Below are 15,151 nucleotides of genomic sequence, written 5' to 3'. Positions count from 1 at the left end.
ATCAAGACAATACTGACCAGCAAATTAAGAGTTTTCAAATGATACCTCACGAGGCACATCTTGTGCAAAGATTATTACAATAGTGTGTATGGGGTGTTCAGGGAGGGGTAGCACCTCTGGTGTAGGGGCATGTCGTGTCCTTTCAGGGCAGCTCGTCCACCTTTGGTCCCCACCTGTCACTCAGCTCTCACCTGTGGCTCCCAGTAGCTGTAGCATGCGCAGCGGCCACACCCCGGGCAACAGCTTCGACAGGCTGGCTAAACCAGGTTGAGGGTAGCCGTTGGGCTTAGACCTCCGGTAAGATAGGGCTTTGTCTATCCCGAGCATGTGAAGACAGACTCTGGCGGATTGAGCGGATGAGACCTTCTAGAACAGGCCCAACGGTCATGAAGGCGGTTTCTGCAAGCGGTGTGGTACGCTAAGAGCACGGCAAGACGCGAAAGATGCCCTGGTCAACCACTGCGCCCAGCCCATCTCCAACCGTCTCGACTCTTGTCCTGCCATTGGAGCAAGATGGGATGTGGGAAGAGAGAGTGAGGCTGACTATGCGCACCTCTCCCTCACTTTAATCCAATCCACGCGCAAGTCTTGACATCTCCTAACTTCCGTAAATTTCAAAGTCCTGTGGCGATGGGCAAGCGACGAAGCAGCAGGTGTGGATACACTGGGAGCTGTAGCCGCGGACCTGCACACAGGCGGCTCAGGTCTAATGGTCGTCTTCTTGCTGATCGAAGCAACAGCTGGATTCGGCGTCTACCTGAGTGACTGAGCAGCCCTTTTTAGGACCGCACTGCTCACCTCCGTAGCAAGAGGAAGGGGCTAGAAAAGGTGCCCTAAACATTGTTTGCTTCACAGAACCCTGGCCAGCTTACCACAGCTGGAGGGGATCCCATCTTATGCGGTCGAACAACAAAACTTCAAATAACAAACCACAAGGTGACACCACTCATTATTGGTACATGGAACGTACGCACGGTTCAAGACAACCCCTCAGCAGATCGACCAGAAAGAAGAACAGCTCTGGTCGCCAGAGAGCTTGCAAGATTTAACATCTATATTGTGGCCCTGTGTGAAACTCTTCTAGCCAACGAAGGTCAGCTCACAGAAATAGGGGGTGGTTACACATTCTTCTGGTGTGGACGTAGCAGTGACGAACGTCGTGAATCTGGAGTTGGCTTTGCGGTTAAGAATCAACTTGTCCGCAAATTTGCCAGTCTTCCCAAGGGTGTGAACGACCGACTCATGACACTGCATCTTCCACTACCGAGAGGAAAGCAAGCTATACTAATCAGCACTTACGCACCCACAGTGACGAATCCGGATGAAGTAAAGGACAAGTTTTATGAAGATCTTGATGCCCTACTCTCATCCGTGAAGTGTACTGACAGGCTGATTCTACTTGGCGATTTTAACGTGAGAGTAGGATCTGATCACTCTGCCTGGGATGGCGTCATTGGAAAAAATGGAATCGGCAAATGTAACAGCAATGGCCTACTACTCCTGAAGACATGTGTGGCTCATGATCTGATCATTACCAATACCATCTTCCACCTGCCCACTCGCAAAAAGACGTCCTGGATGCATCCACGCTCCAAGCACTGGCATCTCATTGATTATGTCATCGTGCGGAGAAAAGACAGATAGGATGTAAGGGTGACTAAGGCCATGCCGAGTGCTGACTGTTGGACTGATCATAGACTCATCATCTCTAAATTAAGCCTTTACATCAAGCCAAAGAGACGTCCGCAGGGAAACAGAGCTGTGGTGAAAAAGATTAACGTCAGTAAACTGAGGAACCCCAATACAGCAGCTTTACTAGCAGAAGATCTTGACAACCAACTCTTAGAGCTGCAATTAGAGGAAAATGCTGAGAAGGACTGGGAATGCTTCCAGAATATTGTGCACTCTTCTGCACTAAAGGTTCTTGGAACTTCACACAGGAAACAGCAGGACTGGTTTGATGAAAACGAAGAGATCAAGGCCTTACTTGTTGAAAAGCACCGCCTTTACCGTGCTCATCAGAACGACCCATCGTCGTCAGCTAAGAAAAATGCCTTTAACAACATTCGCAGGACCGTACAGAGCAAGCTTCGCAAGATGCAGGACTCCTGGTTGAGTGCCAAGGCAGGTGAAATCCAGATGTTTGCTGATAGAAACGATGCCAAACGGTTCTACGAAGCCCTCAGATCCTTGTACGGACCTCGGCCCTCAGGGAGCTCTCCTTTACTGGATTTAGATGGTGTAACTCTTATTACTGAGAAGACTCTGATTCTACAGCGTTGGGCTGAGCATTTTCAATCCGTACTGAACCGCCCATCTTCCATTAATAACGAGGTGATTGATAGAATGCCCCAGGCGGATATCAACCACAGCCTGGACGTTCCACCATCAGAGACTGAAATCCTACAGGCCATCAGCCAGCTGTCCAGTGGCAAGGCCTCAGGATCTGATGCGATCCCAGCAGAAGTTTATAAGGATGGTGGTGCAGTGCTTGTCGACAAACTCACTCAACTGTTTCAGTCCTTCTGGAATCAAGGGTCTATTCCTCAGGAATTGAAAGACGTGTCCATCGTACACCTCTATAAGAGGAAAGGAAATCAAAAAGTCTGCGATAATCATAGAGGAATATCATTGCTTTCCAGCGCAGGCAAGATCCTTGCACGAGTGTTGCTGAATCGCCTGACTGACCACCTGGAACAGGGTCTATTACCCGAGACACAGTGCGGCTTTCGTAAAGAGCGTGGCACTGTGGACATGATCTTCGCAGTCCGACAGCTCCAAGAGAAGTGTCAAGAGCAGAATCGTGAACTGTACACCATCTTTGTGGATCTCACCAAGGCTTTTGACACTGTCAGTCGTGAAGGTCTGTGGCGTATCATGTTGAAGTTTGGGTGCCCTGATAGATTCATCCTGATGGTACGTCAGTTCCACGATGGCATGATGGCTCGTGTTCTGGATGACGGAGAAGCTTCAGAGGCCTTTCCCGTCACAAATGGCGTCAAGCAAGGGTGTGTGTTGGGACCGACCCTGTTCAGCATGATGTTTTCAGCCATGCTGTCAGACACCTTTCAGAACAGTTCCTTGGGAGTCAGCCTGAGATACAGGACTGATGGGAAACTGTTCAACCTGCGAAGACTCCAGGCTGTCACCAAGATAAAGGAGACTGTGCTACGAGCCCTCCTTTTTGCTTACGATTGTGCCCTGAATGCTGGATCAGAGCAGGAAATGCAAGCCAGCATGGACAAATTCGCAGCAGCATGCGATAACTTCGGCCTTCTCATCAACATAAAGAAAACCGAAGTGATGCACCAGCCAGCTCCGAAAGCCCAACACCAAGAGCCCACCATCACAGTGAAGGGGCAAAAGCTGCAAGCAGTGGACCAATTTACATACCTTGGCAGCACCCTCTCCCGCCCAGTGACAATTGACATCGAGGTCAACTGCAGAATTGCCAAGGCAAGCTCTGCATTTGGCGGACTGCTGACCAATGTGTGGGACCGCCGTGGAATAAGCCTTGCTACAAAGCTTAAAGTCTACCGAGCAGTAGTGCTAACTACCTTGATGTATGCCAGTGAGACCTGGACTGTATACAGGAGGCACGCTAGGCAATTGAACCACTTCCACACGACTTGCCTCCGCAGACTTCTGAGGATTCGGTGGCAGGATAAGTTGCCTGACACAGAAGTCCTTTCCAGAGCAGGCCTGCCGTCAGTTTACACTCTGCTTATGAAAGCCCAGACACGCTGGGCAGGCCATGTTGCAAGGATGCCAGACCACCGCATCCCCAAACAGCTCTTCTATGGTGAGCTGTCTCAAGGAAAGCGATCGCACGGGGGACAAAAGAAGCGATACAAAGATATGCTGAAAGCCTCTCTTAAGTCCCTGGATATCGACATCACCTCCTGGGAAACCCTGGCACAAGACCGATCGACATGGCGTACGCTGATCCACCAAGGCTGCCAGACATCTGAAGCCAGAAGGATAACCCTGGCACAAGAGAAGCGAGCACTCCGTAAACCCAGAGCTGCAAATGTTGTAACAGTGGTGCCCACACATGTCTGCCCGACATGTGGCAGAACATTCCGTGCCCGTATTGGCCTTACCAGCCATTTGCAGACGCACCGTGGACAGCTCACAACCTGATAGATGTTAAGGTCTTCTTCGAAAACAATGGACGAACATCATCATGGTGTGAAATGAACACAGGGGTGTATTCCATCACAATCCCCCAATCCTTTGAAGAGTTACTGCTTCCCAGGATAGAATCCGTCATCCTGTAAACATGGCTTAAATTCTTTGTTTCTAAATGTAGAATTTTACATTTGGCCATAATAATCGCACACTGTACAGTTACCTCCAGTTTACCAAGCAATCCAGGTCACTCCATATCAGTGATCTGACACTATTTACTGTTCTCCCAATCTTTGTCATCTGTAGACTTTATCAGTGATGATTTTACGTTGTCTACCAGATCATTGACAAAAATGTTAGCTAGTGTAGGGCCAAGAACTGACCCCTGCAGGACCCCAATGGAAACGCATCCACTTGATCATTCCCCATTTATGGTTACCGTTTGAGACCTATCAGACAGTTTTTAATCCGTTTAATGTTCACCATGCTGATTTTGGATCATTCAGTTTTCTTAATCAAAATGTCATGCAGTGCCAACCCAAGCACCTTACAACAATCTAAGTACAGCACAGGACATTAACCCTAGTGCTGTTATCAACCAAACCTTTCATCTCATCAGAAAAGATAACAAGTGAGTCTGACAGAATCTATTTTCCATAAATCCATGTTGATTAGCATTGATACTACTCTATTTTAATTCTTTAATAACTGAATGCTGTTTCAGCTGTTCCATTATTTTACCTGGGATTGATGTCAAGCTGGCAGGCCTATAATTATATGTCACCCTCTTTACCCGTTTTAAATAATGTCACAGCACGAACTTTCTTCCAGTCTTCTGGAACTTCCCTAGTGTTCCAAGAGTTACTTGTGATGGGTTGGGTCACAGAAATTCCCTCAAGACTGTCACTAGATGTGCTGGGATACCACTGAGAACAAACCCCCCTGCCAGAAAAGGCTTCCCTCCACTCCCGTGTAGCTGAGCTAAGACACACCGGTCGGCTATAGCCCAGACAAAGAGGTTGGGCCACACACCCCTGCAGTTCACAGATTCACTTAGCCCAGGGGCGTCTCAGTTAACAGGGACTTTCCCAGCACCCAGTATTCAGTCTTTCTGGGAGCCTAAACCCCAAAGGATTCCATTTTACTCTGGATAAAGCTTATACAGGGTAAATTCATAAATTGTTCACCCTCGATAACACTAATAGAGAGATATGCACAGCTGTTTGCTCCCCCAGGTATGAATTACTTACTCTGGGTTAATTAATAAGCAAAAGTGATTTTATTAAGTATAAAAAGTAGGATTCAAGTGGTTCCAAGTAATAACAGACAGAACAAAGTAAGTTACCAAGCAAAATAAAACAAAACATGCAAGTTTAAGCCTGATACATTAGGAAACTGAATACAGGTAAATCTCACCCTCAGAGATGTTCCAAAAAGCTTCTTTCACAGACTAGTATCAGAGGGGTAGCCGTGTTAGTCTGGATCTGTAAAAGCAACAAAGAATCCTGTGGCACCTTATAGACTAACAGACGTTTTGCAGCATGAGCTTTCGTGGGTGAATACCCACTTCTTCGGATGCAAGCCGAAGAAGTGGGTATTCACCCACGAAAGCTCATGCTGCAAAACGTCTGTTAGTCTATAAGGTGCCACAGGATTCTTTGTTGCTTTCACAGACTAGACTCCTCTCTAGTCTAGGCCCAATCCTTTTCAGACCAATAATGTGGTTTATGGCCTGGGTCCAGCAATCATTCACACCCCCCATAGTTACAGTCCTTAGTTCCAGTTTCTTTCAGGCATCTCCTTGGGGTGGAGAGGCCCTCTCTTGAGCCAGTTGAAGACAAAATGGAGGGGCTTCCAGGGCCTTTTATAGTCTCTCTCTTGTGGGCGGAAACCCCTTTGTTCTTCTGTGCAAAATCACAGCAACAAGATGGAGTTTGTAGCCACCTGGGCAAGTCACATGTCCATGAATGATTCAGCTTTTTGCAGGCTGACACCATTGCTTACATGTTAGTTTGAACGTTCCCAGGATGTGGATTGGTGTCTCCCAAAGTCCATTATCAGTTAAGTGTTTCTTGATTGGGCACTTACTCAGAATAGTCCTTTCTCAAGAAGTTGACCAAATGCTTCACTGAGGCTACTTAGAATCAAACACACAAGTACATAGCTAATGTTCATAACTTCAAATACAAAAATGATACACACATACAGACAGCATAATCATAACCACCAAATTACAACCTTTCTGTAGACACCTCACTTGACCTCCTTTGTACAAGACCTGGTGCAACTATAGGACCTTGGTTGCAACAGTGATCTGTACAGTCACAGTTCATGTCAATAACATCAGATTACTGAAAATCAACATTAATGGTCCAGCAATCTCCTCAACCAGCGCTTTAAAAACTCTTGGATCCAAGTTGTCTGGACTGGCTAATTTAAAAAATGTCTAACTTTAGTAGTGAGACAAGGTGGGTAAGGTAATATCTTTAACTGGACCAATTTCTGTTGGTGAAAGAGACATGCTTTCAAGCTCCACAGAGCTCTTTTTCAGGGCTAGGTCTCTAGTAACTTCTGTTTAACATCCTCCAGAGACACTAGTGGACTGAAGAGAATGTTATCCCCACCCTATGATAAGACAACATCATCTGTTTTTCCCCCAAATACAGAACACAACTATTTATTGAGCACTGCTGCCTTTCAGCTCATAATTGTTTTCAGCTTTGAAATGGGCCTTTTGACAGCACCAATTACGTATGTGACTGGTCTGAACTTTATTCTGTTGACGTGGGGGGCCTATTGCAGGGACCAGGTCTTGGTGAAGGATCCAGGCTATGGAATTGACATGTCCCAGAGATCAGTTGAAGCCTGACTCTTGGCATTTTGGAGCCAGCTGAAAGCAGCTTTCTCATTACCATTGGGCATGGCCATCCTGGCTGCTTGCAGAGTCAGACCCTACTGGCAGGGATTGAAAGGGATGGAGAGTGCATCTGTGTCTGCCCTCTTTCCTGGCTCCCACCACCACCAACTAGGGACACTGGCCCATAGTCCCTCGTTATTATTTAGAATGACCCCCATGAACTGTGTCATGTACAAATCTCTCCCACCTACAGTCACTGACTTTCAGCTTTCCCCAGGAGTGCTCCACCCCTGCTCTGCCCTGAGGCTCCCGACCCTCACCCTGTCTCTTCCTGCCTCCATTCCACCCCCTCCTCCAAGCATGCCCTGTCCTTACTCTGCCTTTTCCTGCCCCTGCTCCTCCCCATTCCCTCCGCCCCCAGTGCCGCCCACTCGCCATGTAACAGCTGATTGATAGGAGGCACTGGGGGGGAGGGGAATGGGGAGGAGCTGATGAGTGGGGCCCACTGAACAGCTGATGGGCAGGTGGCTGGTAGGTGCTAGGCACCCACTATTTTTTTCCATGGGTGCTCCAGCCCCAGAGCACACATGGAGTTGGTGCCTATGCTCCCACCCTCCGCTGCCTCTCCCAGCTACCCAATAATTTCTGAAGCTAGTTCAGTATCATGCTTCTTGGGTGAAACCCCAGCCTCATTAAAGTCAATGGGAGTTTGGGAAATACAATTGTGACATTATATTCCATGTTCCTTATGAAAATATGCTTATGATATGAATATGACATAACTGAGATGTACTTTATGCAAGATGGATCATGTAAGATATAATTGGAAAGGTTATGAGTTACTGAATGTAATTATCCAGTTTGTATGCCTGTATCATTTCTGTATCTGAAGTTAGGAATATTAATATGTATCTGTATTTCAAATGTGTTACTTTGGGTGTCACCCACAACCAGCCCTTCAGGTACAACAATGGAAAAGCCAGACAGGGCTAATGGGCCATTAGCAGAAACAATGGACTGTGAAAGAGCTTAGACTTCTGTGGATCCTGGAGACAGCCTACGAGCAATGGCTGCCACAGCCCTGCAGAGACATGAGTCTGAGTCACCTGGTGCTGGATACCCCTCCTCCCCTTTGGAATGCCAGTGGTTTTTCCACTAGAAGACAAAGGGTTCCCACTTTACAGAAGAGCTATATAAGGCAGGGGAGTGACATCATTAAGGTTTCCTCCGCCTCCCCACCCTAAGAGACATGGAAAAAGACATGGAAGCAAGAACTGAACAGGGGGTGGGGGGAGGAGAAGGATTGAGCTCAAGATGGAAGGGCCTCTAGCTTGTGAGTAATAATACCTGAGGTCTCAAGAAGGAGACCAGTGCTGCAGCCTTTCTGCCTGCAACAATATTCAGGATGAGAAATACTATTTGTAACTAATTTTTTTATTGAAACTAGCTTAGTTTGAGTGATTGGTTTCATTTGCTTGGTAATCTGCTTTGTTTTGTTTGCTACCCCTTTTACCACTTAAAATCTGCCTTTTGTAGTTAATAAAATTTGTTTTATTTATAACATAACCCAGTTTCTGTCATTTCTAATGGGGGAGGAGGGAGCGAGAAATTGTGCATACCTTCCTCCAAATTGAGGGAGGAGGCGAATTTCATAATATACCTTTGGGTCTGCATTCCAAGGGAGGTGGATAGCTGAGTGCTGAAGCAAGTCCCTTAAGCTGAGTCTTCCCAGAGCTGATCTGCAGCTGAGTGTGGCCCTGCCTGTGTGTGTGTGTTAGAGGAGGCTTTACTATCCTGGCTCAGCAAGACAGGTTAAAGGGGGCCCATGCTGGCAGAAAAGGTAGACTCAGTGGTATCTCAGCACATCAGGTGGCTTCCTAAGGGGCATAACCCATCACAACAATCCTAGAAATACCATCCATGGACTTCCTTTGATCTCAGGGATCTTCTAGAATCATAGACGAGCAGGACTGGAAGGGACCTCCAGAGGTCATCTAGTCCAGTCCCCTGCACTCATGGAAGGATTAAGTATTATCTAGACCATCCCTGACAGGTGTTTGTCTAACCTGCTCTAAAAAACCTCCAGTGACAGAGACCTTCCAGTCCTATGCTCACTGAGTCCAGTGCCGCTTGCCTGATTTCCCTAGTGCCTGAGAGAACAGCAAAAGGCCCAGCATCCCCAACAAGTGAATATGGCTGGACTGTTGGTGCTGAAAAATAGAGAGACATAAGTCTGGCTGCTCCGTGGCCCAGAACATACTGGACTGAATCAGTTATTGGAGCAAAGCAAATCCCATTGATACAGATACATCAGTAGCATTATTTTGGTGCCCCTGTCCCCTGCTGTCTCCCCAGGCTCCCTACCCATCCTCCTTCCCCCCATTGCCTTCTCATCCATCCCCTCTGTGACGTTTTTTACATGAACTGTGACTGTACAGATCATTGTTGCAACCAAGGTCCTATAGTTGCACCAGGTCTTGTACAAAGGAGGTCAAGTGAGGTGTCTACAGAAAGGTTGTAATTTGGTGGTTATGATGATGCTGTCTATATACGTGTATCATTTTTGTATTTGAAGTTATGAATATTAGCTATGTACTTGTGTGTTTGATTCTAAGTAGCCTCAGTGAAGCATTTGGTCAACTTCTTGAGAAAGGACTATTCTGAGTAAGTGCCCAATCAAGAAACACTTAACTGATAATGGACTTTGGGAGACACCAATCCACATCCTGGGAACGTTCAAACTAACATGTAAGCAATGGTGTCAGCCTGCAAAAAGCTGAATCATTCATGGACATGTGACTTGCCCAGGTGGCTACAAACTCCATCTTGTTGCTGTGATTTTGCACAGAAGAACAAAGGGGTTTCCGCCCACAAGAGAGAGACTATAAAAGGCCCTGGAAGCCCCTCCATTTTGTCTTCAAGTGGATCAAGAGATGGCCTCTCCACCCCAAGGAGATGCCTGAAAGAAACTGGAACAAAGGACTGTAACTACGGGGGGTATGAATGATTGCTGGACCCAGGCCATAAACCACATTGTTGGTCTGAAAAGGATTGGGCCTAGACCAGAGAGGAGTCTAGTCTGTGAAAGAAGCTTTTTGGAACATCTCTGAGGGTGAGATTTACCTGTATTCAGTTTCCTAATGTATCAGGCTTAGACTTGCATGTTTTGTTTTATTTTGCTTGGTAACTTACTTTGTTCTGTCTGTTATTACTTGGAACCATTTGAATCCTACTTTTTATACTTAATAAAATCACTTTTGCTTATTAATTAACCCAGAGTAAGTAATTAATACCTGGGGGAGCAAACAGCTTTATACAGAATTTTAAAAAAAGGCTTTATACAGAGTAAAATGGATTAATTTGCGGGTTTGGATCCCATTGGGAGCTGGGTGTCTGGGTGCTAGAGACAGGAGCACTTCCTCAGCCATTTTTAGTTAAGTCTTTTGGGGTGTGGGTCAGACCCTGGGTCTGCGTTGCAGCAGATTAGCATATCTGGCTCAACACGACAGGGTTCTGGAGGCCCAAACTGGCAGAGAAAATGGGCTCAGGGGTAGTCTCAGGACATCAGGTGACAGTCCCCAGGGGTCTCTGTGATTGATCCTGCTTTGAGGGGGAGAAGGGGAGGGGACGGGCGCTAGCCTCTCCCAACAGCTGGGTCACCATCTTCCCATGGTTCCCCCTCATTGCCTCAAGGTCCTTCTGCGACCTCACACCGCAGGCCCACCTTGCTTCTTGCCTCTTGATCACAGCACCCCATAGCTGCAGGAGAGCAGCAGCTGCTGGCCAGGCTGTGCAGTGAGGAGTTTCTGAGCCCAGGGGCTCCCCTGGTCCTGCGCCCCTGACCATCATGCCAACGGGAAGGGGGGACCCAGGGGCTGGCCTGCTGGCTCTGCAGGAGTGAGCCCTGCTGCCTGTGCCTCCCTGCCAGGCTGGCATCTCCAGTGGCATCTCCATTGCCCACCCCCTGCCCAGGGCTCCAGCCCTGGACTCACCCACACTCCAGCAGCTCAGGCCCACCAGTTTGCAGCACTCGAATGGCATGCCCCTGATCGCCATGCCCTGCCCAGCCCCGCCCCCAGCTACTGGGACACAAACAGGGAGCCCCACAGTCAGGATCCTGCTGAATCCAATGCGAAAGCTGACCACACATGTGCCTCTTGCTCAGCTAACCTCCGAGGAGTCCTCATCTCTCATGCACCACAACATGTCTGCAGCACACATGTGACGCTGCATGTGAACTACGTCAGTATTAAACAATCCGGAGATTTGAAAGTTCTATCACAAGATCCTGAGTGAGGCTTAATTTTATTTAGAAATTTTACTTAGAATTTATCATGAGAGTTGGCATGTCTGCACACATTTTTAACAGTAATTAAATATTGGAACTATTTACCCAAGGTCGTGGTGGATTCTCCACCACTGATGATTTTTACAGCAAAACTGGACCTTTTGCTAGCAGCTCTGCTCTCGAAATTATCTGGGGGCAGGTCTCTGGCCTGTGCAATACAGGAGATCATGTTGTACTTAAAGTACTGCACAGGATCTTTTCAGGAGGGATATGACAAAGCGCCACATTTATTGTTAATACATGTATCAATCAACACTGTATCATATCCATATGAGATTATTACACTCATTCATTTACATACAAGCACACTCCATCTTGTTGTTGTTACCAACTAGTTACTCCCCTTAACTTCATTGACCAGGTGAGTTAGATGGAGGAGGGATGGAGCCGGGCTTCTGTCGATCCGGATTGATGCTCCGACGTTCACAAGATGAGGCCCAGGGTCCTCTGCGAGACACCTCACATTTATAGCAGCTTCCCTCCCATGCAAATCAATATCAGATTCTGTGTCAGTTGGTCATCTGTGGTGCTTCCTTCTGGGTGTTGTCTTAATGCTGCCACATTTAATTTCCAAGAGGGTGTTTTAAAAAAAAGGTGCTTTTTTTCCCCCAGTATATCTGACCTTCTTTAATGAGCCCACTTGACAAGTTTTATTGTTCTTGGGTCTGGCTTCCATCCCCTCTCCAACTGTTGCAGCTGTCTGGAGGCGCTGCCTTCCATGCGTTACTCATTCACACCTCATTCATTCAACAGGGCACTTGATTAAAAGGGGGCAGATCTTATTCTACTCCTAGCAAAAAGACATTTTTCTTCTACCTTAATGATCCTTAGGGGCTATAACATTATACCAAGGCTCAATACAAAGTTTCTATATAAGGATTTGATACAAAGTTCCCATATCAAAGGGCTGGACACAAAGTAGCATGAAAACAGGTCACACATGGATAGACCCAATACAAGGTTATATGAAGAGGCATAATACAAAGTCCTATGAAAGTCATGTGAAGATGCTTAATGCAGAGATTTATCTACCATCAGACTCAATGATCACAATGGTCCCTTCTGGCCTTGGAATCTTTGAGCAGAAATATGTTTCTTGGCCCACATTTTCCAATTTCTGCAGAAGCCAAAAGCCAGCAGAACCGCTGGGGTCCAACCACACCATTAGTTGATTTTGCTTTGTCATTTAAAAACGGCAACGCTAAGAAAAAAAACAATATATCAAAATGTCCAGAGGAAAAATAATTGTTTTCCAACTGGTTCTACTGACCACCCCACCCCCTTCCTTATTTCACCTCCCATCCTTCCTACACAGCGTACCCATGTCAGAGCCAGAGTTAGGGTAACCACCGCCTTTTGCCATGCAGTGAGAATTCCCTTCCTCTCTCACAGCTGCCCTGGGAGTGTGGGGAGGATGTAGCTGGGGAGCTGCAAGGTAACTGACTCTCTTCTGTTTGTCACAGGGGAGCACCAGCTCTGCTAGAGACAAGACCAGCTAGACTGTTCCAAGGTCTCTAAAATTTGCCTGGTTACTCAGATTGCCTCGCACTGGGTGTGCCTCATGGGGGCACTGGGTTCAGTCAGTGATCCAAATGTGGGGCCATTTAACCAGGGGGTTCCCAAGATACATCTTTCCCAACATAAGCATCTCACTGGCTTGAGGGTGATGGCCAGAGTGTTCATGGCCTCTCCACTCCTCCTTTTTGGGAGCAAAATTTAGAATGGTTTTAACAAGAGAGTTTGCCAGAAGCAGCAGCAAATGACTGCTGGGAGGGGAGGGATATTGGGGGATTTGGCAGGGGGGATTGTGGGGAGGGGAGTGGGGTTGGGACCTCAGCTGAGGGACGCTGGTAATTTGACATGGGTTGAGTGGCAGGAGGACTAGGGGAGGAAAGGGGCAGCCTCACATTATCTCCTCCTGTGTGTGTGCGCACCAGGATCAGGGGGTGAGGAAAGGTCAGACCCCCCCTCTCCCTAGCTTTGTGTGTGTGCTGGGAGCTGGAGGCCCCAGCCCTGCTTCAGGAGTCTGAGCCCTCTCCCTGTCCCCTCGCACGTGAGCTGGGATTGGGGAGACAGGGAGGGGGGAGGCTGAGGGTAAAGCAAATTAAAACATTTGATCCAGATAATAAATAGTGAAGATACACATCACCTCTCCGTAGGGTGAGTGGGGCTGGCCAGAGTGTGGGGGAGGGGCCTGGTTCAGGGGCACCAGAACCGGATGGGACGACCAGGGTTCCATCACTTTAAGAAGTGAAAACCCTCCCACTTTTTACCGGCTGTAAGGGCAAGTGATGGACAGCCGAGAGGAGTGAGTGGGGGGCAGGGTCTGGGGAGAGAGAAGAGGCAGCACAGGGGACAGGGTCACAGTTCAGGCACCAGTGGTCCCCCCCACACACACACTTTTAGGGAGCTTCCACGGCTCTGGCCTGGTTTGGAGAAGAGGCGGACTGGATGGACCTCAGGCATGGCTGGGGTTTTCAACATGGACATTTTTTCTGGGGCGTGTCTGAGTTATGGTAGGCACTCACCGGTGGAACACCCCTTGGTGGCCTGGTGCAGAACCATGACTGCATCCCTGCCTCAATTTCCCCAGGGGGCTTTGTTACTAGATTTGCCCATTACTTTGGGGTATACTCATTTATTAGGGTTACTCTCTTGAGGGAGGGGGTTCTGTAATTCTATCACTGTACTGCTTGTGTCACTTGTAGAGCTCCGTATGAGAACACTTCTCCCTTCTGTAAGTTCCCTCTCAATGGAGCTCTCCTGCAGGACCTAGGTTCCCCAGAGTGGGTTCCTCCAGCCCCAGAATCAGATGAACACACACATTAACCAGGACCAGCACTCCCAAGCTTACTCCTTATATGACTCAACAGATTGGGTCAAGCAGCACTTCCAATGTCCTCCTATGCCACAGGCACACGTCCCTATCCTCACTTTCACATTACAATTGTTCTGGTCGTAACCCACTAGATGAGCAAACTCCACAGGATTTTTGGGTGCTGCAGGGAGCTTTAGCTTTGGTAAGAGTGTTGCTGCAGAATGAACGGGGAAGCCAAAAACACCAAGGAAAGACTATAACTATAAAGAGAAACTATAACTGATCACACAAGCTGGGGTTAGAAAGCTACACCTAGAGTGTGTGTGGGGGGGAGGGGGGAACAGAGAGGGAGAGAGAGCTGGGTTCTCACCACTCTGTGAAGCTTGAATTGATCAGGTGATGATGGTAGCTCAGGGTCCTGAGTGCTGGAGACAGGTAGAGCCCCCAGCATGATCGGTCAGGAGAAGATGAAGTCCCACTGGAACTGATGCAGAGTTTGGATCCAGGTATCAGAGCACTTACTTGAGCATGGATAGGGGTTTTTGTAGGGTTTTTTGTTTTGAAACAATGGTTCAAGGGAGAACACTAGATTTGTTTATGGGTAAACTGATAACTCAGGGGAGAATACCAAAGTTGTTTTGTTCAGGCTAGACAATAGGAACTGCTCATTCCTGGCTATGGGTGGTGTTCCTTCCAGAGAGCTCACAATGCAGTTAGGCAGCTTCAGTATTTTGGATACCCATAAAGGATTTATTACCATAATTGGTCTGATAACTGCTGAGCTAGGTGTGTGCAGGCACGTTCATTAACATCTGGAGCAGAGATCCCCCATCATGCAGTGCTTCCCTGCTGTTCTGGTCCCAGAGTTCAGTGCAGTTCTTGCCTTGGAATCTCTGCTCTCCATTCTGTAGGCTAATGGAGACGCCTCCCTGTCCCATCTTCCATGCAAATGAGGCTAGGAGAGTTGCTTTAATCCTGTCACTCTTGTCTGGAGGGG

This window comes from Mauremys reevesii, linkage group 24 (genome assembly GCF_016161935.1).
Source record: "Mauremys reevesii isolate NIE-2019 linkage group 24, ASM1616193v1, whole genome shotgun sequence".
NCBI lineage: Eukaryota > Metazoa > Chordata > Testudines > Geoemydidae > Mauremys > Mauremys reevesii.
Note: the sequence above shows the minus strand (reverse complement) of the source record.